This window comes from Ranitomeya imitator, chromosome 1 (assembly GCF_032444005.1).
Source record: "Ranitomeya imitator isolate aRanImi1 chromosome 1, aRanImi1.pri, whole genome shotgun sequence".
Classification (NCBI taxonomy): Eukaryota; Metazoa; Chordata; class Amphibia; order Anura; family Dendrobatidae; genus Ranitomeya; species Ranitomeya imitator.
The window spans coordinates 939,008,293-939,020,684 of record NC_091282.1 but is presented as its reverse complement, the minus strand read 5'-3'; the positions used below and the strand labels follow the sequence as shown (position 1 = coordinate 939,020,684).

At 45.5% G+C, this 12,392-nt stretch overlaps 1 protein-coding gene across 1 annotated transcript in view; it reads left to right on the top strand.

The window, feature by feature from the left end:
* MTTP (microsomal triglyceride transfer protein) overlaps positions 1 to 12,392 on the top strand; it is a 158,476-nt gene that overhangs the window by 124,967 nt on the left and 21,117 nt on the right. The window lies entirely within an intron of this gene.

The window sequence follows — 12,392 nt, the reverse complement described above, 5'->3', positions numbered from 1 at the left end:
GCATGGTGGTGAAAACATCATGCTTTGGGGCTGTTTCTCTGCAAAGGGGCCAGGACGACTGATCCGGGTACATGAAAGAATGAATGGGGCCATGTATCGTGAGATTTTGAGTGCAAACCTCCTTCCATCAGCAAGGGCATTGAAGATGAAACGTGGCTGGGTCTTTCAACATGACAATGATCCAAAGCACATCGCCAGGGCAACGAAGAAGTGGCTTCGTAAGAAGCATTTCAAGGTCCTGGAGTGGCCTAGCCAGTCTCCAGATCTCAACCCTATAGAAAACCTTTGGAGGGAGTTGAAAGTCCGTGTTGCCAAGCGAAAAGCCAAAAACATCACTGCTGTAGAGGAGATCTGCATGGAGGAATGGGCCAACATACCAACAACAGTGTGTGGCAACCTTGTGAAGACTTACAGAAAACGTTTGACCTCTGTCATTGCCAACAAAGGATATATTACAAAGTATTGAGATGAAATTTTGTTTCTGACCAAATACTTCTTTTCCACCATAATATGCAAATAAATTGCTAAAAAAACAGACAATGTGATTTTCTGGATTTTTTTTTCTCAGTTTGTCTCCCATAGTTGAGGTCTACCTATGATGTAAATTACAGACGCCTCTCATCTTTTTAAGTGGTGGAACTTGCACTATTGCTGACTGACTAAATACTTTTTTGCCCCACTGTATGTGTCCAAGGCCTCTTCGGGACCGGCAAGGGCAAAAGCAACCCACTGGCACGAGAACAGCAGGGCTTAGCCCGAGCACAAATCCCACAGGACTGCACAAAAGTACGCACATCCCGCGACAGAGAGGGCCACCAAAAGGATCTAGCCACTAACTCTCTGGTACCAAAGATTCCAGGATGACCAGCCAACACCGAACAATGAAGTTCAGAGATAACTCTATTCGTCCACCTATCAGGGACAAACAGTTTCTCCGCTGGGCAACGATCAGGTTTATTAGCCTGAAATTTTTGCAGCACCCGCCGCAAATCAGGGGAGATGGCAGACACAATTACTCCTTCCTTGAGGATACCCGCCGGCTCAGATAAACCCGGAGAGTCGGGTACAAAACTCCTAGACAGAGCATCCGCCTTCACATTTTTAGAGCCCGGAAGGTACGAAATCACAAAGTCAAAACGGGCAAAAAACAACGACCAACGAGCTTGTCTAGGATTCAAGCGCTTGGCAGACTCGAGATAAGTCAAGTTCTTATGATCAGTCAATACCACCACGCGATGCTTAGCTCCTTCAAGCCAATGACGCCACTCCATCGAATGCCCACTTCATGGCCAGCAACTCTCGGTTGCCCACATCATAATTATGCTCAGCAGGCGAAAACTTCCTGGAAAAGAAAGCGCATGGTTTCATCACTGAGCAACCAGAACCTCTCTGCGACAAAACAGCCCCTGCTCCAATCTCAGAAGCATCAACCTCGACCTGGAACGGAAGAGAAACATCTGGTTGACACAACACAGGGGCAGAAGAAAAACGACGCTTCAACTCTTGAAAAGCTTCCACAGCAGCAGAAGACCAATTGACCACATCAGCACCCTTCTTGGTCAAATCGGTCAATGGTTTAGCAATACTAGAAAAATTGCAGATGAAGCGACGATAAAAATTAGCAAAGCTCAGGAACTTTTGCAGACTTTTCAGAGATGTCGGCTGAGTCCAATCATGGATGGCTTGGACCTTAACAGGATCCATCTCGATAGTAGAAGGGGAAAAGATGAACCCCAAAAATGAAACCTTCTGCACACCAAAGAGACACTTTGATCCCTTCACAAACAAAGAATTAGCACGCAGGACCTGAAAAACCGTTCTGACCTGCTTCACATGAGACTCCCAATCATCCGAGAAGATCAAAATGTCATCCAAGTACACAATCAGGAATTTATCCAGGTACTCTCGGAAGATGTCATGCATAAAGGACTGAAACACTGATGGAGCATTGGCAAGTCCGAACGGCATCACGAGATACTCAAAATGACCCTCGGGCGTATTAAATGCAGTTTTCCATTCATCACCTTGCTTAATTCGCACCAGATTATACGCACCACGAAGATCTATCTTTGTGAACCAACTAGCCCCCTTAATCCGAGCAAACAGATCAGATAACAATGGCAAGGGGTACTGAAATTTAACCGTGATCTTATTAAGAAGGCGGTAATCTATACAAGGTCTCAGCGAACCATCCTTCTTGGCTACAAAAAAGAACCCTGCTCCTAATGGCGACGATGACGGGCGAATATGCCCCTTCTCCAGGGATTCCTTCACATAACTGCGCATAGCGGTCTGCTCAGGCACGGACAAATTAAACAATCGACCTTTTGGGAATTTACTACCAGGAATCAAATTGATAGCACAATCACAATCCCTATGCGGAGGTAGGGCATTGGACTTGGGCTCATCAAATACATCCCGGTAATCAGACAAGAACTCTGGGACCTCAGAAGGAGTGGATGACGAAATTGACAGAAATGGAACATCACCATGTACCCCCTGACAACCCCAGCTGGACACCGACATGGATTTCCAATCTAATACTGGATTATGGGCTTGTAGCCATGGCAACCCCAACACGACCACATCATGCAGATTATGCAACACCAGAAAGCGAATAACCTCCTGATGTGCAGGAGCCATGCACATGGTCAGCTGGGTCCAGTATTGAGGCTTATTCTTGGCCAAAGGCGTAGCATCAATTCCTCTCAATGGAATAGGACACTGCAAGGGCTCCAAGAAAAACCCACAACGCTTAGCATATTCCAAGTCCATCAAATTCAGGGCAGCGCCTGAATCCACAAATGCCATGACAGAATATGATGACAAAGAGCAGATCAAGGTAACGGACAGAAGAAATTTTGACTGTACAGTACCAATGGTGGCAGACCTAGCGAACCGCTTAGTGCGCTTAGGACAATCAGAGATAGCATGAGTGGAATCACCACAGTAGAAACTCAGACCATTCAGACGTCTATGTTCTTGCCGTTCAACTCTGGTCAAGGTCCTATCACACTGCATAGGCTCAGGTTTAAGCTCAGGTAATACCGCCAAATGGTGCACAGGTTTACGCTCACGCAAGCGTCGACCGATCTGAATGGCCAAAGACATAGACTCATTCAAACCAGCAGGCATAGGAAATCCCACCATGACATCCTTAAGGGCTTCAGAGAGACCCTTTCTGAATATTGCTGCCAGCGCAGATTCATTCCATTGAGTGAGCACTGACCACTTTCTAAATTTCTGACAATATACCTCTATCTCATCCTGAGCCTGACAAAGAGCCAGCAAATTTTTTTCTGCCTGATCCACTGAATTAGGCTCATCGTACAGCAACCCAAGCGCCAGGAAAAACGCATCGATATTACTCAATGCAGGATCTCCTGACGCAAGAGAAAACGCCCAGTCCTGAGGGTCGCCGCGCAAAAAAGAAATGACGATCCTAACCTGTTGAATTGGGTCACCAGAAGAGCGAGGTTTCAAAGCCAGAAATAGTTTACAATTATTTTTGAAACTCAGAAATTTAGTTCTATCTCCATAAAACAAATCTGGAGTAGGAATTCTCGGTTCAAGCAAAGAATTCTGGACCACAAAATCTTGAATATTTTGAACTCTTGCCGTGAGCTGATCCACACATGAAGACAGACCTTTAATGTCCACTGCTACACCTGTGTCCTGAACCACCCAAATGTCTAGGGGAAAAAAAAGACAAAACACAGTGCAAGAAAAAAAAAATGGTCTCAGAACTTCTTTTTTCCCTCTATTGAGAATCATTAGCACTTTTGGCTTCCTGTACTGTTATGAAAGGCAATTCAGAATCACAATGGACATGGAGGTCAGAGCACATACAGTGAACTGACAATAACCCAAAATAATAGAACGAGCTCTGAGACGTGGGAACTCTGCAGACCGCAATCCCTAAGCCTATCAAACCACACTAAAGGTAGCCGTGGAGCGCTCCTGACCAGAACCTAGGCGCCTCGTCACAGCCTGAGAAACTAGCTAATCCTGAAGATAGAAAAATAAGCCTACCTTGCCTCAGAGAAATTCCCCAAAGGAAAAGGCAGCCCCCCACATATAATGACTGTGAGTAAGATGAAAACACAAACATAGAGATGAAACAGATTTAGCAAAGTGAGGCCCGACTAGCTGAACAGAACGAGGATAGGGAAGATAACTTTGCGGTCAGCACAAAAACCTATAAAAAACCACGCAGAGGAGACCAAAAAGACCCTCCGCACCGACTAACGGTACGGAGGTGGTCCCTCTGCGTCTCAGAGCTTCCAGCAGGCGAGAAAAACCAATAAAGCAAGCTGGACAGAAAAATAGCAACAAAATAACATAAGCAAAACTTAGCTTTGCAGAGCAGCAGGCCACAGGAATGATCCAGGGAAAAAACAAGTCCCACACTGAAACATTGACAGGAAGCATAGATCAAAGCATCAGGTGGAGTTAAGTAGAGAAGAAGCTAATGAGCTCACCAGATCACCTGAGGAAGGAAACTCAGAAGCTGCAGTACCACCTTCCTCCACAAACGGAAGATCCCAGAGAGAATCAGCCGAAGTACCACTTGTGACCACAGGAGTGAACTCTGCCACAGAATTCACAACAGAAAGTCTAGGACCTGGTATACGAGAGATGCTCTAATGTGACTACCAGGTACACATGAATTAGCCAATTTATGCGCTAAGCGCTCTCGTTTTTTCATATTTCTAGTGCAGTAATGCAGTTCAATTTTCATGTTTCATGTATGCATGTTTTAGCGCCGCAGTGTGCTGCCTTATTTAAGTGAGGTATCAGTGACCTGTCAGAAGCCATACTGATGAATACCTAATCAGATCACCACATGAAGGCATTGGAAGCCCGAAGCACAAGTGTTGTGAATTCAGCTTTTGGGCTCCCTCCGGTGGTTGTAGATGGTAATGCAGTTGTGCCTGGATTGCAGGAGTGGACATGTGTATCTACTAATTGCAGGACTGACTGGGGTATATAGCTTTGCAGGATCCTTTAGTCAGTGGCAGTTGTTCATTGTTCTTGCAGGATTCACTTCCCTGCTGGTCTCTCCAGTTTGCTGTGCTTTTCTACAAAGATAAGTCCTGGCTTTGTTTTTGCTGTCCACCTGCTGTGGACCTTAATAGTTCTGTGCATGTTCATGTTTTTGCCTTGTCCAGTTTTCTCTGTGAAGGATTTTTTGCAGCCTGGCTATTTCTCTGGAGATGCAGATACACCCCCATGTCTTTAGTCAGATGTGGTGATTCGTATCTTCTGTGGTGGATATTTTCTAGCGTTTTTATACTGACCGCATAGTACTCTGTTCTTTTCTTTCTTTTTAGCTAGTATGGCCTCCTATGCTAAAATCTGATTTCATATCTGCGTATGTTATTTTCCTCTCCTCTCACAGTCAATATTTGTGGGGGGCTATCTATCCTTTGGGGATTTTCTCTGAGGCAAGATAGGTTTCCTGTTTCTGTCTTTAGGGGTAGTTAGATCTTAGGCTGTGCTGAGGGGTCTAGGGAGTGTTAGGTACCCCCCACGGCTACTTCTGGTTGCGCTGCTAGGTTCAGGGTTTGCGGTCAGTACAGGGACGACCATCTCCAGAGTCCTTCTCATGCTGCTCCTAGGCCTGAGCCTATGCAGTGTGATAGGATTTTGTCTAGAGCTGAACGTCAAACATTCAGGCATCAGAATAGGTTGTGTTTTTACTGCGGCGATTCTGCTCATGTTATTTCTGATTGCCCTAAGTGTACTAAGAGAATCGCTAGTTCTGTTGCCATCAGTACTATACAACCTAAATTTCTGTTATCTGTGACCTTGATCATTATCATCATTTTCTGTCATGGCATTTGTGGATTCAGGCGCCGCTCTGAACTTAATGGACTTAGAATTTGCCAGGCGTTGTGGTTTTCCCTTGCAGCCTTTGCAGAACCCTTTTCCTTTGAGGGGCATTGATGCTACACCGTTGGCTAAAAATAAACCTCAGTTTTGGACACAGCTGACCATGCGCATGGCGCCAGCCCATCAGGAAGATTGTAGTTTTCTGGTGTTGCATAATTTGCATGATGATATTGTGCTGGGTTTTCCATGGTTACAGCTACATAATCCGGTGTTAGACTGGAAATCCATGTCTGTGACTAGTTGGGGTTGTCAGGGGGTTCATGATCAGGTTCCTTTGATGTCAATTTCCTCTTCCCCCTCTTCTGAAGTTCCTGAGTTTTTGTCAGACTTTCAGGATGTATTCGATGAGCCCAAATCCAGTTCCCTTCCACCGCATAGGGACTGTGATTGTGCTATTGACTTGATTCCAGGTTGTAAGTTCCCTAAGGGTCGACTTTTCAACCTGTCTGTGCCTGAACATGCCGCCATGCGGAGCTATATTAAGAAGTCTTTGGAGAAAGGGCATATTCGGCCATCTTCTTCACCGTTGGGAGCGGGGTTCTTTTTTGTTGCCAAGAAGGATGGATCCTTGAGACCCTGTATTGATTATCGCCTCTTGAATAAGATCACGGTCAAATTTCAATACCCCTTGCCTTTGCTTACTGATTTGTTTGCTAGGATTAAGGGGGCTAGCTGGTTTACTAAGATTGACCTTCGAGGGGCATATAATCTTATTCGTATCAAGCAGGGTGACAAATGGAAAACTGCATTTAATATGCCTGAAGGCCATTTTGAATACCTTGTGATGCCATTCGGACTCTCTAATGCCCCATCTGTGTTCCAATCCTTCATGCATGATATCTTTCGGAGTTATCTTGATAAATTCATGGTTGCATATTTGGATGATATTTTGATTTTTTCCAATGATTGGGAGTCTCATGTGAAACAGGTCAGGATGGTATTTCAGATCCTCCGTAATAATGCTTTATTTGTGAAGGGGTCAAAGTGCCTCTTTGGAGTGTAGAAGGTTTCTTTTTTGGGTTTCATTTTTTCTCCCTCATCTATAGAAATGGATCCGGTTAAGGTTCAGGCCATTCATGATTGGATTCAGCCCACATCTGTGAAGAGCCTTCAGAAATTCTTGGGCTTTGCTAATTTTTATCGTCGTTTCATTGCCAACTTCTCCAGTGTGGTTAAACCTCTGACCGATTTGACCAAGAAAGGCGCTGATGTGACGAATTGGTCCTCCACGGCTGTTTCTGCCTTTCAGGAGCTTAAACGCCGATTTACTTCTGCCCCTGTGTTGCGTCAGCCAGATGTTTCTCTTCCATTTCAGGTTGAGGTTGACGTGTCTGAGATTGGGGCAGGGGCCGTTTTGTCTCAGAGGAATTCTGATGGTTCCTTGATGAAACCGTGTGCCTTCTTTTCTCGGAAGTTTTCGCCTGCGGAACGCAATTATGATGTCGGCAATCGGGAGTTGTTGGCTATGAAGTGGGCATTTGAGGAGTGGCGACATTGGCTTGAGGGGGCCAAGCACTGTATTGTTGTCCTGACCTATCATAAGAATCTGATTTACCTTGAGTCTGCCAAATGGCTGAATCCTAGACAGGCTCGATGGTCCCTGTTTTTCTCCCATTTGATTTTGTGGTCTCGTTCATTCCTGGTACTAAGAATGTTAAGGCGGATGCCCTCTCTAGGAGTTTTTTTCCTGATTCCCCTGGGGTTCTTGAGCCGGTCGGCATTTTGAAGGAAGGGGTGATTCTTTCTGCCATCTCCCCTGATTTGCGACGGGTTCTTCAGGAATTTCAGGCTGATAAGCCTGACCGCTGTCCTGTGGGGAAACTGTTTGTTCCTGATAGATGGACTACTAAAGTGATTTCTGAGGTTCATTGTTCTGTGTTGGCTGGCCATCCTGGGATTTTTGGTACCAGAGATTTGGTTAGTAGGTCCTTTTTGGTGGCCTTCTTTGTCGCGGGATGTGCGTTCTTTTGTGCAGTCCTGTGGGATTTGTGTGCGGGCTAAGCCTTGCTGTTCCCGCGCTAGTGGGTTGCTTTTGCCATTACCGGTTTTTTCAGCATGTGGTGCGTTTGCATGGTATTCCGGAGAATATTGTGTCCGACAGAGGTTCCCAGTTTGTTTCTAGGTTTTGGTGGGCCATTTGTGACAAGCTGGGCATTGATTTGTCTTTTTCTTCTGCATTTCATCCTCAGACAAATGGCCAGACTGAGCGAACGAATCAGACCTTAGAGACCTATTTGAGATGCTTTGTGTCTGCTGATCAGGATGATTGGGTGGCTTTTTTGCCATTGGCCGAGTTTGCTCTTAATAATCGGGCTAGTTAGGCTACTTTGGTTTCGCCTTTTTTTTGTAATTTTGGTTTTCATCCTCGTTTTTCTTCTGGGCAGGTTGAGCCTTCTGACCTTCCTGGTGTGGATTCTGTGGTCGACAGGTTGCAGCAGATTTGGGCTTATGTGGTGGACAATTTGGTGCTGTCTCAGGAGGAGGCTCAACGTTTTGCTAATCGTCGTCGGTGTGTTGGTTCCCGGCTTCGGATTGGGGATGTGGTTTGGTTATCTTCCCGTCATGTTCCTATGAAGGTTTCTTCCCCTAAGTTTAAGCATCGATTTATTGATCCTTATAGGATTTCTGAGATTATTAATCCGGTGTCCTTTTGCCTGGCGCTTCCGGCCTCGTTTGCTATTCATAATGTCTTCCAAAAATCTTTGTTGCAGAAATATGTGGAGCCTGTTGTTCCCTCTGTTGATCCTCCGGCCCCTGTATTGGTCGATGGGGAGTTGGAATATGTTGTTGAGAAGATTTTGGATTCTCGTTTTTCGAGGCGGAAGCTTCAGTACCTTGTCAAGTGGAAGGGTTATGGCCAGGAGGATAATTCTTGGGTTTCTGCCTCTGATGTCCATGCCGTTGATTTGGTTCGTGCCTTTCATCGGGTTCATCCTGATCGGCCTGGGGGCTCTGGTGAGGGTTCGGTGACCCCTCCTCAAGGGGGGGGTACTGTTGTGAATTCAGCTTTTGGGCTCCCTCCGGTGGTTGTAGAGGGTAATGCAGTTGTGCCTGGATTGCAGGAGTGGACATGTGTATCTACTAATTGCAGGACTGACTGGGGTATATAGCTTTGCAGGATCCTTTAGTCAGTGCCAGTTGTTCATTGTTGTTGCAGGATTCACTTCCCTGCTGGTCTCTCCTGTTCGCTGTGCTTTTCTACAAAGATAAGTCCTGGCTTTGTTTTTGCTGTCCACCTGCTGTGGACCTTAATAGTTCTGTGCATGTTCATGTTTTTGCCTTGTCCAGTTTTCTCTGTGAAGGATTTTTTGCAGCCTGGCTATTTCTCTGGAGATGCAGATATACCCCCCATGTCTTTAGTCAGATGTGGTGATTCGTATCTTCTGTGGTGGATATTTTCTAGCGTTTTTATACTGACCGCATAGTACTCTGTTCTTTTCTTTCTTTTTAGCTAGTATGTCCTCCTATGCTAAAATCTGATTTCATATCTGCGTATGTTATTTTCCTCTCCTCTCACAGTCAATATTTGTGGGGGGGCTATCTATCCTTTGGGGATTTTCTCTGAGGCAAGATAGGTTTCCTTTTTCTGTCTTTAGGGGTAGTTAGATCTTAGGCTGTGCCGAGGGGTCTAGGGAGTGTTAGGTACCCCCCACGGCTACTTCTAGTTGCGCTGCTAGGTTCAGGGATTGCGGTCAGTACAGGGACCACCTTCTCCAGAGTCCGTCTCATGCTGCTCCTAGGCCACCAGATCATAACACACAAGCATATCATTAGCTCAAAACTGAAAATAAAGATTAAACAACAACCACAAGATGCATTTTATCAACCAAGGTATCATTTTAATAAGTATAGTGGCGCCGACCTGACACTCTTTGTATGTTACTGTGCTAAATCCTGCTGACAGGTTCCCTTCAAAGAAGACCTTTCACTATGTTTTTTTATTTAAACTAAGTACCTCCTCTAATTGCCACTGTTCCACTGATTCCGGAACAATTTTTTATTTTGTTTTTTCTATTCCACTTTGTTCCATAGTTATGATCCTTTTCATTCCAAAGTTTTCCCTTCAATTGGCTGGGCGCATACCAGAGAACATTTCTATGGGCACTTGTTTTTTTCTCCTCTATGATGCTGGCCAATCAAATAAATCATGTCATTGAGGAGGTAAAAGCAAACGCTTGAAGGGAAGGACACAGCTGCAGCCTGGATCATTGTGTTTCCCTGAGACCAGATTGTCCCTTCCTGCTATTGCAGCGCTGCAGCACAGGAGAGCAACGGTACTAGACAGCCAGAGCGCCAGACGCAATTGTGTTACAGGAGATGCATTACTGCTCTCCTGTGCTCTGGCACATCCAATAGCACGAAGAGATGCATTGAATACTAAGTTCTCAGTGTGTCCACATGATACAGATTTTGTTTCAGAAGGTGCTGAGCCAGTCTGCAGTTGTGACCTTCTCTGTGAGCATTTGCTTTTTTCTCTTATGACATGACCATGTTTGATTGGCCAGCATCAGAGGAGAAAAAGCAAGCACTCACAGAAAAGTTGGTTGAAGGTAAAAACTTGTACCATTATTACCAGAGATAATAACTTTGGAAGGAAGAAGCACAGAAAGAAAAAGAAAAAATGTTCCAAAGTCAGTTTAACAACAGCAATTTGCAGGAGACACTCAGCTTAAAGAAGAACTCCTCCCATCAAAGTTTGTATCCTCTTAATATATTGCAATCCTTATATTATAATAAAGCACTGTATACTTACAGTTGCTCATTTTGCCTTTCTATCAACCTAATTCTTCAGTTTTCTCTATGCAGAAATAAAAAGTCTCTTATTCCTGTATTTATCATTCCCCTCTTCAACTCCTGTCCCACCTCCTCCAATCCTCCCCCTGCCAGGGGACTTTTGCTGTGACTTATGACACATACAGGGAAAATTTACTTCATGTTTTTACATAAAGCTTAGAAGGAATCAGCTAGTCTGTTTTAAAACATGTGATGTCATAGACCAAATGGAAAAGGGAAAAATTAGCTGGGTAGAAAGACAAAATGAGCAATTGTTATCAGGGCTGCCACTAGAAATTTTGGGGCCCCATACTGGCAAAATTTTCGGGGCCCCCCTTGAGACTCCGCACAGGCTCCACCCCTCGTACTATCCACAGTCCCACTGCCCTCTCTTGCAATAACTCCACTTCTGCACCACATCCTCACCAATCACACATTTACAGTTCCCATTACCACATACAAGGCCAGCAGCTTTTATTTTGGCCAAAAGATTTTTTAATCCACCACCAAGACAAGGTAGACTCTTCTGGCCAGGCCCTACTCTACTGTAACTTGCTAAACATTTGTTAAAATATCCAATACTCGTTAGGTATATTTTTATTTATTTTTCAATTTTTAAATGATCAATAATATCAGAAACAAGGAAAAATACCGCCACACCATGATCAGTCTGTGACCTATAATACCACATACAAGAAACAAATACCACCACACCATGTCCAGATCACATATTACCACCACATGGTGACCAATAATACCACATGCAAGGGACAACTACCACCACACCATGAGAAGACAGTGTCTGTGTACAGGTAACACACTAACTCACCAGTCTGTCTCACATCCTGCCTCGTGTCTCACATTCTGCCCCCTGTCTCACATCCTACCCCGTGTCTCACATTCTGCCCCCTGTGTCTCACATTTTGCCGTCTCACATTCTGCCCCCTGTGTCACAAATTCTGCCCCCTGTGTCTCACATCCTGCCCCTTGTCACAAATTCTGCCCGTGTCTCACAGCCTGCCCCCTGTCACAAATTCTGCCCGTGTCTCACATCCTGCCACCTGTCACACATTCTGCCCCCTGTGGTTTCCATACCTGCCCCCTGTGTCTCACATTCTGCCCCGTGTCACACATTCTGTCCCCCTGTGTTGTTTTCATTCCTGCCCCCTGTGGTGTTTCCATTCCTGCCCCCAGTGTTTTCATTGCTGCCCCCCTGTGGTGTTTCCATTCCTACCCCCTGTGGTGTTTCCATTCCTGCCCCCTGTGGTGTTTTCATTCCTGCCCCCAGTGTTTTCATTCCTGACCCCATGTGGTGTTTCAATTCCTGCCCCCAGTGTTTCCATTCCTGCCCCCCTGTGGTGTTTCCATTCCTGCCCCCTAGTGTTTCCATTCCTGCCCCCCTGTGGTGTTTCCATTCCTGCCCCCAGTGTTTGCATTCCTGCCCCCTGTGGTGTTTCCATTCCTGTCCCCTGTGGTGTTTCCATTCCTGCCCCCAGTGTTTCCATTCCTGCCCCCACTGTTTCCATTCCTGCCCCCACTGTTTCCATTCCTGCCCCCTGCATTTTTCATTCCTGCCCCCCTGATTTAATTCCTGCCCCTTGTTCTTTTCTTTCCTCCCCCAGTATCCTTCCCTCCTGTCTTTATCATACCCCGGGCTTGCCGCATTCAGTAAAAAAAACAAAACAAAAAAAAAACTCCTTACCTGGCCGCTTTCCAGTGCCGAC